Genomic DNA, 12,500 nt, shown 5'->3' on the forward strand with positions numbered 1-12,500 from the left:
TTTTATAGGGGTTTCTTGTGACCCTACCATTACCATTCTATGGCAGGCAAAAATGTCAAACTAGGGGGTTTTCATGATTCTGAATCCATTCCAAGCATTAGTTTTGCACAAAATACACTCCTTGGGCTAAAAACAGCCATAGCCACTTGCCCAAAATTGAGCATTTGTGCCTGTCATAGGCATGCGCAGAGAAAGTTCAGTCAGGGAACCTCAGTGCAGTTGCTGCCGGCTGTTAATTGGGCCGCCTCAGCATCACGCTCTCATTCACATGATTCACTCAGCCAATCACACACTCATTCCATCTTCATACCGGCTACTTTAACCGGAGGTTTGCATTTCTCCTCCTGCTTCCTTCCTTGCTGCTGCGTATCAGCGTGCTGCTGTATACAAACCTGCTGCTCACCTCCACCCCAGCTACCACCTGTCGTTTTGGATCTACTGTTTAGGTACGGGGGATTCAGAGTCCCTATATATGGTCGGGACTGATGCGCTTGATCTGAGTACCTAAAAAGCAGATCCAATACATCGCCAAACCATAATAAATGTATTGCTCATCTTATATTCAATAAAAATATATTCCATCCATTCTTGAGTTGTCCTGATTGAATCATGAAACCCCCCTAGTTTGTCACATGCTACTTAAAGCATAAGGAAAGGTTGCCGCGAAGCTCACAGTTAACTATTATCATGCATTTCCCGTCAGTCAGTCAGTGTATCACTCAAAATCCCTATACATGGGGAAAGCCCCATACAGTATATATGGTGCCCAGGTCTCGTGACATCGCATGACATCATCAGGGATGGAGATCTGATGTCATAGTAAATTAAGCACATATATGGAGATCTTGTCATCTCAATATGTCATCAATATTAGTTATGGATATATGTCAGAACCTGTTCGGCAGTTCTCAATAGCCCCGGAAATTAAGGCCTGGCCCTACCTGGGCTCTCATCAAATCCTGTATATTCAATACACTGCCCCCGCTGCCACCCTTAGACCTGTTCTGACATTCCATATCTTGATCTGACCTCATCACACCCTGTATACTCAAGATACGCTCCATATATGGCATGCACGCCTAAAGGGCGAGGTCGCATGCACTGCCCCCCGGCGTCTTATTGTATATGCCCCGAGCTGAATTAAAACAGTTGCAGTTGTTTAGAAAGTTCGATTTGCTTGTCTACTAGTCTACAGTACATATTATCCTGGCATTTAATGTTTGTGTTGCCACAAAAAGCTGATTTGTTCAGACACATATGACCTAAATTCTCCTTTCATTGTCAATGGCAAATGTGACACGTGTTGTGACGAAAAGCTGTATATAGGAGGGGCTAGCGCCTCTCAAAAATCACACCCATGTGAAGTGAGGGGTGCTCTTATCATCATATATCATCATACATCATCTCATTCTGGCCAATCACAATTTGCGTTCTCACTTTTGTCTTCAATATTTGTGTTTACACAAATCCTTAAAGCTGGACATAAGGACACGCGGCGCGCCCTTCAAAAACAATTGAGAAGCGACCAAGGCCTAAAGGACGAGGTCGCGTGCACGGCTGCACGCATCCGCCTGGGTGACTGCTGGGCGAGGCTGGCGCTTTGGCATGGGGTGTCAGATCAACATATGGAATGAATGGGGCGGGCCCGTATAGAGTTTGAATGGACAGGTATCAGTCAAAAGGGAGGCATCGAAGAGGAAGGACGGATGGGGAAGGATCAACATATGGAATGTCATATGCATTCACATGGGATCAAGCAAGCGGTAGACAGCAAGCAAGCGGTGGACAGGTTTTGCAGGTTTTCATAATAATCTACGACCCACGGTCGCAAAAATCACACTTGTGAGTCGTGTGAAGTGAGGGGCGCAGCGAGGGAAGTATTTATATCAGCCAGATGACGTCTTATGTTGTCATTCACTGCATTAACAAACATTATAGTCCATAGACTTGGCTTGCAAATAATTATATTACTATATTATATCATAACGGCCCAAAACAAACATTAAAGTCCATTGACCGGTGAGTGGGGACAGGTCATTTATAATTGGGTTCTAAACAAATATTAAAAGTCCATAGACTTGGCTGGCCTATGATGTAATTTTGGAAAGCCATGCATTGGAGGGGCTTGCCCCCTCAAAAAAGAAGAGAGTTAAATTAACACTTAGGATTTTACTGTGCAAGCTAGTGTGTCATTAGTTTGTTCTGGGTTTCAGAGTTTGTGGTCCTCTTCATGAGAAAGAAGCATTGAACCAGACTGCTTCATCTTCAAGGGTCCACCCAGAGTCTACCAGACTGCTTCCTGTGCAAGACTCTGCACCGTGAAATGGAAGCTAAGCCGGAATTCCTCCACGTCGGATAATTAAATGTCAATCCACACACGCACGCACGCACGCATGCACACAAGCACAGCTACACACTCGCATGCACGCACGCACACATGCACAGTCCACTTTGTCAGGCTGTCAGATACACTCGTAGAGATGGTCTGAAAGGAAATGGTTCTAGAAACTATACTTTCCTTCTTTATATCAGTATTTCCCACACAATCTCTTTGATCTCTCTCTCACACACACACCATGCACACACAAGCACCCACACCCAGTCACGCACCCACACCCAGTCACGCACACACACACACACACACACACACACACACACACACACACACACACACACACACACACACACACACACACACACACACACACACAGTCACACACACACACACACACACACACACACACACACACACACACACACACACACACACACACACACACACACACACACACACACTAAGGCTGTCCCCAAACATTCAAGGTTCGAATGTTCGCTCGTTAGGGTTGGCACTCGAATCTTAAAGGATCGGTTCGCCACTATTATATGGCCTTTGTCATGCTTTAGTATGATATCCGTTCATGAAAACAATAAAAATATTTACATTTGGCGAAACCGCTGCGGAGAACGAGTCATGTAATGAGCTGAGGCACGGTAATATCATTTCCTACAATACCCACAGTGCATTGCGCGACAGACAGACAGGCAGTGAGGCAGCCCCCAGCTGAAAGTTTCTCGTGTTGTTTAGAGTTGACTTGAAAGCGATAGAAGTAATAATAATAGCTAATATTTAGCGGTTGTAATAGTAACAGCAGTAGTGGTGGTATAGTAGTTAGTAGTCTCTGATAGTAAGTAGCGTAATAATAGTGATTTCGAACGTGCGCAGCGTCGGACTCTAAATTCCACTGGCTGGCTTTGTTTTTAGAAATCGTTATGAAGTACAGATGCAATCCCAGCTGTGTGAACCACTTTGGGTGTGCAGTGAACATTTCACCAACGCAGATATCTTCCAGTTCAACCGCAATCTAATGGAAGAATTGACGCGGAGCATCATCATCATCGAAGCAGAAGTTGCAGAACAGAGGTATGTCATTATTGTCATAATAAACTAAAGCTACAATGCTGTGTACAGTACACCAGACTCTGAATGAATGGCGATTGCATTACAGGAGGAGACCACATGCATTTCCTTTCAAAATACGTGGTTGTTGTTGTGATGTCTATAAATTAATTTGACATACCGAGTGTCTCTGATGCTTACAGCATTATAAAGATTTTGTTGCTGTTTGTAACTGGAACACCCTCCACATAAACGCCACCATTTTTCCCAGCTCTGGTCCATAGCCTCAGAGTAAGGCTATGGAACAGAGCTAAATTTTTCCATATCAAGCTGCAAACTACAAACCAAACATAAAAGCATTTAAAACCGGGAAAGCATCTGTATTTGCATTGGCTATTAAAAAATAGCAGATATACAAGCTCAGTGCGTCACTTGGAGTTGGTGCCGTGCTGCTGCGAGCTTGTACATTTGCTATTTTTCAAATGTTTTGCTAAAATAAAAAACCTTATTGTTTACCATATTGTCTCATGATTGGTCAGAGGCCCATAATTGCATAATACTTTATTTGTTGCAGGAGCTGAGGTCTCGGTGGCTGTCTTCAACTCAAGAGATGAAGAAGTGGCTTTCAAGGAACTCCCAAGTATACAGTATATTATATAGATACAATTGACTTTGTATGTTGCTATTGAACACAATCTGGATTGATAAAAGAATGTGATCTCATTTTCAAATATTAGACATGTACTACTCCTAAGCCTTTACCAATATTGTTGTGCAAGTACAATTTTAATTCTGGACTTTTACTTGTAACAGAGTATTTTTATATAGCAATATTGATTAGATCCTTTTTCTTCTGGGATTCTTGCACACTGTCCGATTTTTGTAATCTGAGTAGGAGGACAAACTTTGCCTGTGTGGCCTTGTTTTTTAAACCTTATGTTACAGTACAATAAAACACATTCACTGACAAAGTCACACTTATTTCCATTGTGGTCTTGTTTGTATAAACAGACATGTGAATGATTTGTATCACGGTGGCCTTTGATGCAATATTGACAGTTTGAGCCTCAGAGTATTAGGAATTGGTCAAAATGTATAAATACAATAGGCCTACATGAGAAAAAATAAAACAAACTTGACATCAAATCAACTATCTTTTAATAGTACTGATTTACATAAATCTATAAAAACAGGGGTCTATGGTTGAACTGGAAACTAACAAACTACATGTACAATCATACAAGTGCATTAGTCAGAGGTCACTGAGGCAGGTGGTTCTGCATGATGACATGTCGCTGGAGCAGCTTCTGGCCAGGACAGGAGACGCACATGCTGTGGTGAGACAAGACAAGAGTCAGTAATGGTGAAAGCACTAAATGATTACTGGAATGGACGACTGAGTGTGTAGGCTATGTGCAGTATGTTTCATGTGATGTACACTTGGGTATTGGACTGTTAAGATTACCGACCAAATTAGTAGGTAGGCTACAACTATATCAAATATCAATGATAATAATAAGCAGACTTGGCAACCTGACTTGTAGAAAGTATTCACACAATCATGTTACCAAGATTGCCTTTTTTTACCTTTAGAAATATTGCATGAATCAGAGCCTGTCAGTCAAAAACACTGATCCATGCCTTTGTTTTTTCTGGGCTCGATTACTGCAATTCTGGACTGCAGAATACTGCCAAAGAAAACAACGGAATCTGTGACCTTCCAACCTACATGACTGCCTTCTATTTCAATGTTTTATGCCTTGCGTTTTTCTCTCCATTGCTCTGTAAAGCACTTTGAGCTGCATTGCATGTCATAAAAGGTGCTATACAAATAGTTTGATTTTGAATCAGTGCAAGGCACTTTGCTTGAGTAATTTGTACAATGTTGTCATCAGTTTTATAGTATAGTTTGTTGCTTACTTTTGATAATGATCTTTTTTTCTTCTTTTGAGATATTACAAAAGGTTAAAAGTCAATTCGCTGTCATCTGTTGTGATTTACAGATACAATTCAATACTACAGTGTGAAACAGTGTGTGAGACACAGTAGGCCTATAGTATAAATGACAGTATATTTACGGGACTTTGGTTGACCACTGGTCTTTGTAAAAGCATATATAAATATGTGAACCTTTATTGAAAATGATATTCCCTCTAGTTTTCTAGGGGGTCAAACTAAATACAGCAAATACAGTAATGTGCTTTATGTATGAAGTTTGAGTTGAGTATGTATGGCTCACCATCAATCCATCAAAGACATCTTCAGCTTCATCAGCCTTCTGTAGTACCATCTGGGCTGACCTAAGTGAATGAATGGACACAGGTATAACACTTGAATGTTTACATTGCTAACCCTGAAACATACGAGCCCATGGCTAATACTGTACATTGCTTCAGATGGCATGCCATACATACAGTTTTGAATTGAATTAATGAATAGAAGATGTTTGGACCGAAAAGTTGTAGGCTGAAGCCGTGCCTATATCCTCTGACACTTATGTAAACAATACGGTGTGGCGACACACACACACACACACACACACACACACACACACATATAAGCTGTAAATACATTGAACACTTACTTAAATCTGAATGTCCCTCTTGGTCCATCGGGCTTCGGTTGCAACTTCCAGTTTGAGGCATCCTGAACGCATGATGTCCCCACTTCTCAGTAAAACAGTCAACACTATCTGGGCTTTTCCTGGGCAGAAAAGTTTGTGTGTGCGACGTACTGGTTCAGGGAAAGCTACTAGCTACTATAGCTAGGTCGCTCCAGCAGGCATCAGTCCATCCACAGCAACTAGCAGTGTTGTCCCCGTCAATGCATTCCTTCCTCCGTATATTTCTGGTTCATAATATAACGACCCTAACGCAGATTCTGCCAATATGTATTTAAAATTATCTCGTCCAAAAACTCCCATGGAGTAGCCATACTGACTTGTTGTTGTGGAGTAGCCACAGCTCGTTGTTGTTGTGTAGGCGAGAGACCGTGTCCTTCGCGGCTAGGCTAGATACGGCAACCCTACCTGTCCAGTCCCTTGTAGTTTCTGAGAGCCTACCGAGGGTCATCCACTTACGTCACTTTGGGACAAATACGTAAGTGGACGACAGCTTTGAAAGTGCGCCCACGGAGCTACAGACTACCAATGATAATACTCCGGGGTATTTTAGCATATATGCTAATGATAAAAAACACACAGATTAGGTTGAATAGTGGCGAAGTGGTCCTTTAATTAATGGGTTTGAACCATTCGTTTTTTTTTGTTTAAAAAAAGATATATATATTTTTTCCTTTTTTATTAACTCGAAAATATATCTCGGCGAGAATGTGATATATGTTAAAAAGTAAGTTTCTTGTGCATTCCTGTCAGAAGTTATGTCTATCTCCTTGTTGTGTTGACCCTCTCCAAAATCCCCTGTGCACATTCATTTGGAGATGGGCCTGCAGCCAATCAGCCAATCAGCAACAAACACACACACACACACACACACACACACACACACACACACACACACACACCAGCACGGCACAATTTGAGAAAAAGGTTAGTTCTCTCTCTCTCTCTCTCTCTCTCTCTCTGCGCTGTTGCGTCTGTCTGTGTGTGTGTGTGTGTGTGTGTGTGTGTGTGTGTGTGTGTGTGTGTGTGTGTGTGTGTGTGTGTGTGTGTGTGTGTGTGTGTGAGATTGGCTAACGTTTAGGAGGAGCCAAGCTGCTGATTGGCTCCTGTGATGGCCTCAACTATATAAAGCGGAAGTGGAAGCAGCATTGTGATGTATTCTTCCTGGTGTGTGTTTGGTCTTTCTGTAGCAAGAAGTTACACACCGTCTGGCTGTAGCAAGAAGGTAACTAAATGTTAAACTTAAACCTTTAGCTTTGTTTTAAATGATTCAGTTTGGGGAACTTGATCTGTGAATGAATGCCACTGAGATGTGAGTTATGTTTTATAACAAGAGTTAAGGTAACTGTTCCAATATGGCTCATGGTGTCTTTTTGACTGGCATTCAAACTCTTGACAGTGGACAGGGTCCATTTGTACACCGAGAGCTGTAAGGGTCCATTTGGTTAAACATGCTAACACTTCATCTTCAATATAAAATTGGTATTGTCACAAACGCACAATACAATGATGGGCTTAAACTTCATTCAAAGCTGAAGGGAAAACATATTTCAAAAGTTGGGGGAAAATGTATATTAAAAATGGGAGCAGGATGTTAAGTTGTAAAATATGGGTTGTGGGGGCTGACAAGGCTATACAGCCACATGTGTTTCTAATGTGATGTAGGCCTATACATAACACTAATGACACTTATCTTTTCTCTTCATGTAATTCCAGAATATGAAGAGTCACTGCACCAGTGGTGTAGTCAGCACCAAGCCCTGGACCCTGAGACGAGCCATGTCCGTGGGCCCCACAGCCCCACCAATTTAGGCTTCCGAGGACCCCCACCCTGGAGCCCATGTGAAGTGTCCCAGACCGATGCCCCCATCCCTGTACAAGACATTGAGGTAGGAACTGTACTCTTTGTTTGTCCAAAAACTTGTTATGCACAAAGCGGCCTCCTGGTGGCGCTATAACAGGCCGATTTGGCATGACCGGGTTGACGGTGCCGGAGATTAGCTGTTCACAGACGGACGGACGGACGGACGGACGGACGGACGGACGGAGTGCAAAACATACTCTCTCCCCATGCCTTCGGCCTGGTGGAGACAATCACTGAATGCTTCAGTCATGTCCATCACAAATACTGTAGCCTACACTGCTGAGAGTGTATAGGGTCCCCTTGGTTACATGACCCTGCTCTCATTTACACAGAAATGAGAATGAGAACTTAAGTAGAAAAGTGTGCACCTCGGAGCCCAGACCTCTGCCAGGCTGGGTGGCCTGTACCCAGGCATATAAGGCATGAACACCACCTGTCATCAGGTTGACCTTGGACTTTTGCTTTCCCCATGTGGACCTACCTGTGGATTTGTATACCAGTAAAGCAACCTTTTGTCAGTTTTGTGAATATGTGGTTGAACTTGACACTTGCCGATACTCTGCACCTTAAACTCATGTATTGGCTACATGCACTGATACTCACTGATACTGACAACCTTGCTCGTGCACCTTATTCCTAAATCTCAAAAAAATAATATTAAATATGTAGATATGTTCTGATTCCGATTAAGTTGTCGACAGAGCACGATTTAGAGAATTGGGTATGACTGGATGTTCTGCGGTATATATTGGTGATTTTTTTGTTTTTAAGAAATAGGTCCTGCCCACACATGTTGAAGGCAATACAGGCATTCAGTGTGGAGTATCAAAATTAACCCTGTTTGATGGTAATTGATTTTATGTAGACTGTGGCCATCTTGACATAAGAGTTTGGAAGTGCTTACTTTCAGCAAAGCAACATCCTGCTGCCTGCATTATGTGCAAATTCAAAACAGGTGCAGGGCACTGAGGGTAGTTGAGTGATATCTAACGTAGCTAATGCCTTCATTCTCCGGAAGGGAAATCTTGTCTATGAGATCTTTCCTCTTGGCAATGTCGGTAGGGCGCAGTGGTCCAACTAAAAACATATTTTTCCGGTGGAAAAACAATCCCTTTCTGGCCAAAAAGTACATTTTATAGGTGTAGTGGGGGGCTCAGAGTGCGTCCACTAAGGAAAGTAGGCTTTCTAATCACTGTTATGGCTGGATTTCGGACACTAAACGATGAGACCAAGTTCCCTTTGTAGACCTTTATTTAACGTGCACTCAGTATACACGGATGCCACTGGCTCGCAGGCCGGTCCTCCCAAGAAGCATAAGCAATTCAATCACAGAGCTATACTTTATATACAGTCTTAGCCCCACCCACAAGGTGGATCTACAGAATGAGAGCAGACAGGATGGGGAGGTGAATAAGCAAAGGACCATTTGTTTACACACAAAGGAAGAGGAAGGGGGGGGGGGGGGGGTGGGACGGAACAGGTGAGACGGGAAGGGGGGGGGGGACTTGCTCTCCCAACATGGACAGGAAGAGACGGGGGTTGTGAGGTGGAGGTGTGGTTACAGCATGGTTCAGTGTTCCAAGGCCCGTCTAGACTAATTTAGTGTATTCAATTACCATGGTACTATAGGCTCATTTAAATGTATTCCAATGAGCTTTTGGTGATGGTAAATTCCTCGTCAAATCCTTCCTCTTGTTAATTAAAACAACAGCTTAATTAAACAATAATTTGAATTTTCCATCAATATCAAAATAATACATCATAATACATTTGAACAAAATACATTGTAAGCATGGTTTAAGCAAAGGGATGACACAATGCGATTTTTTTGTTGAACTTTGTGCTTCTTTCCTAGCAATTGTAGCAATTTGTTGAACTTTGTGCTTCTTCCCTAGCAATTGTAGCAATACTTTCCATAAAGTTCTGTGCAGTGTCTTTGGCCCCACATTTCTCATAGAGTCGTCTCAAATGCTGTAAGTCTCTCTTCATGCGGGCTTGAGTATTGAACTGTCCTTTTCAGTGTCAGCACTCATTCTGGGTGACACACCTCACACAGTCACAGACATGCATTTCATTTGCATACCATCCCCACAGAATGAGTAGAGTCAACAAACTCACTCAAGGAAAACATTTACTTGTAAATTAGATTTACATTACTTTCTCATACCCATTCACACAGAAAAGTGAAAAATAGAAATGAGATATAGACAAACTACACATACTCCTCTATTTTTTTTTTTTTTTTTTTTTTTTTTACTCACTGACAGCTGCAATGAGACACCTTTTCCCCTGGCTGCATCGGCGGCCATCTTCTGATAGGGGTGTGTGTGTGTGTGTGTTGTTGAGGCGGTGGGCAAGTCACATGCTGCTAGTTTTTAGCAGACTTCCGAAAAGTGTCTTTCCATTTCCATTTCACCTTCTTTTTCTTCCCATCGGGATCGGAAAATAAAGGCATCTTTCTGGCCTTAGATTTAAGGAATGGAGGCGTGAACCTCTCCTTTCCTGCCAACTCTGACAGTGCGTGTAAAAACTTACGGAATGCAACTGCCGGTACTTTGGTCATCCTCTCCTTCATTTGTTGGCCTGCCGGAATCCTCTCTGGGCGTATGAGTGTGCACTCCTCTCCCACCGCCTGTTGAACGAGTAGATTCTTGACACCCTCGACGTCCGTCGCTGCTTTGACGATTAGGGTTGTGCAGGTAGGATTCAGGGCCTCCGCAGGAGACGTCCCCCCGTCCTCGACGTCTGCCGCTGGCCCGTCTCCGGTCCCGAAAAGGTCCGCCCCTGCAGTCAGGAGCCTTCCTGCGCTGTGCACAGGAGTCGTCCCCCCGTTCTCGACGTCTGTCGCCTGCCGCTCCGCTCCCGCTGGTCCTGGCCCTGCTCTCACCACCCCGATGTCCGACGATTTCCTCCCGGCTGAAGGCTGTGGACCGTCCGGACGGGCTCCCGCAGGCACCGTCTCCTCTCCGTCTGGGCATCGACTGGCCTCCATGCAGCCCAGGTCGAGAGTCAGAGGCTGTGGACCGTCCGCACGGGCTCCCGCAGGCACCGTCTCCTCTCCGTCTGGGCATCGACTGGCCTCCATGCAGCCCAGGTCGAGAGTCAGAGGCTGTGGACCGTCCGCACGGGCTCCCGCAGGCACCGTCTCCTCTCCGTCTGGGCATCGACTGGCCTCCATGCAGCCCAGGTCGAGAGTCAGTGCCCGCTGCGAAGACAAAGGAGACCTCCCAGGAGCCAGCGGTCCGCTCTCTGCCCTTGGAAGTTCCTCCATACGATCCTCCAGTTGTCTCTTCCTCCATCCACCTTGAAAATACTTTTTTGTGGCGGTCATATTTGTCTTAAATGACTTTTTCTTCTCATATTTTGCAACCATCTCTTCTTTTTCTGTGGCCGCCGGCGCACTTTTTTTGTTTCCCATATTGAAATACTGTCTCTGGCAAGCACGGTTCTTTGGCTGCGACGTCTCTGGCAAGCACGGTTCTTTGGCTGCGTCTCTGGCAAGCACGGTTCTTTGGCTGCGACGTCTCTGGCAAGCACGGTTCTTTGGCTGCTCTGGCAAGCACGGTTCTTTGGCTGCTCTGGCAAGCACGGTTCTTTGGCTGCTCTGGCAAGCACGGTTCTTTGGCTGCTCTGGCAAGCACGGTTCTTTGGCTGCGACTTCTCTTAATGCAAAACAAGGTCTCTCTTTTCTCTTTTTTTTTTTTTTTTTTTTTTTTTTTTTTTTTTCAAAATATGAGAATTAGCACTTCAATTGTCTGTAATCTGGAAGGTTTCTCACCGTTTCAGTGTAGCCACAGGTTTTTTTAAATCCTGGCGTTTTGAACTCCGTAGATTCAGCATTTGACTCTTCTGTAGATCTGTCCGTTTGTTGAAATCAGTCAGTTTTGATCTTCCGGAGTTTTAGACGACAACAGGATCCCACTTCTCGACACCAAATGTTATGGCTGGATTTCGGACACTAAACGATGAGACCAAGTTCCCTTTGTAGACCTTTATTTAACGTGCACTCAGTATACACGGATGCCACTGGCTCGCAGGCCGGTCCTCCCAAGAAGCATAAGCAATTCAATCACAGAGCTATACTTTATATACAGTCTTAGCCCCACCCACAAGGTGGATCTACAGAATGAGAGCAGACAGGATGGGGAGGTGAATAAGCAAAGGACCATTTGTTTACACACAAAGGAAGAGGAAGGGGTGGGACGGAACAGGTGAGACGGGGGTTGTGAGGTGGAGGTGTGGTTACAGCATGGTTCAGTGTTCCAAGGCCCGTCTAGACTAATTTAGTGTATTCAATTACCATGGTACTATAGGCTCATTTAAATGTATTCCAATGAGCTTTTGGTGATGGTAAATTCCTCGTCATCACACAACCCGTCTTTGTATTGGTGAGTTGGTGAAACATTTTTTATATTTAACGCAACGGCAGCAAAGGGCATTAGGGCTATGGACCAGAGCTATATCTAACGAGCACTTCCAATCTGCAACACTTAGAAAAATAATCACCTGCAAGCTAGAAAAGAACGCTCATAACATGTCTCCAGTAGATTTTTGAGTGCAAAAAGCTGCAATGCTGGTGAGTTTGACATTGTTTAATACAATCAGATATGACTTTTCTG

At 43.9% G+C, this 12,500-nt stretch overlaps 1 long non-coding RNA gene across 1 annotated transcript; it reads right to left on the reverse strand.

Annotated features, from left to right (window-relative positions):
* Positions 1-4,589: 4,589 nt before the first annotated feature.
* On the reverse strand, positions 4,590-6,385 carry LOC308315233. Its single transcript, XR_013964007.1, has 3 exons — positions 5,982-6,385; positions 5,637-5,697; positions 4,590-4,729 (listed from the first exon to the last, which is right to left on the reverse strand). It is a non-coding gene; the product is annotated as an uncharacterized lncRNA (long non-coding RNA).
* Positions 6,386-12,500: the final 6,115 nt, after the last annotated feature.

The sequence above is a fragment of the Protomyctophum bolini genome (genome assembly GCF_963924005.1).
Source record: "Protomyctophum bolini genome assembly, chromosome: 5".
NCBI lineage: Eukaryota > Metazoa > Chordata > Actinopteri > Myctophiformes > Myctophidae > Protomyctophum > Protomyctophum bolini.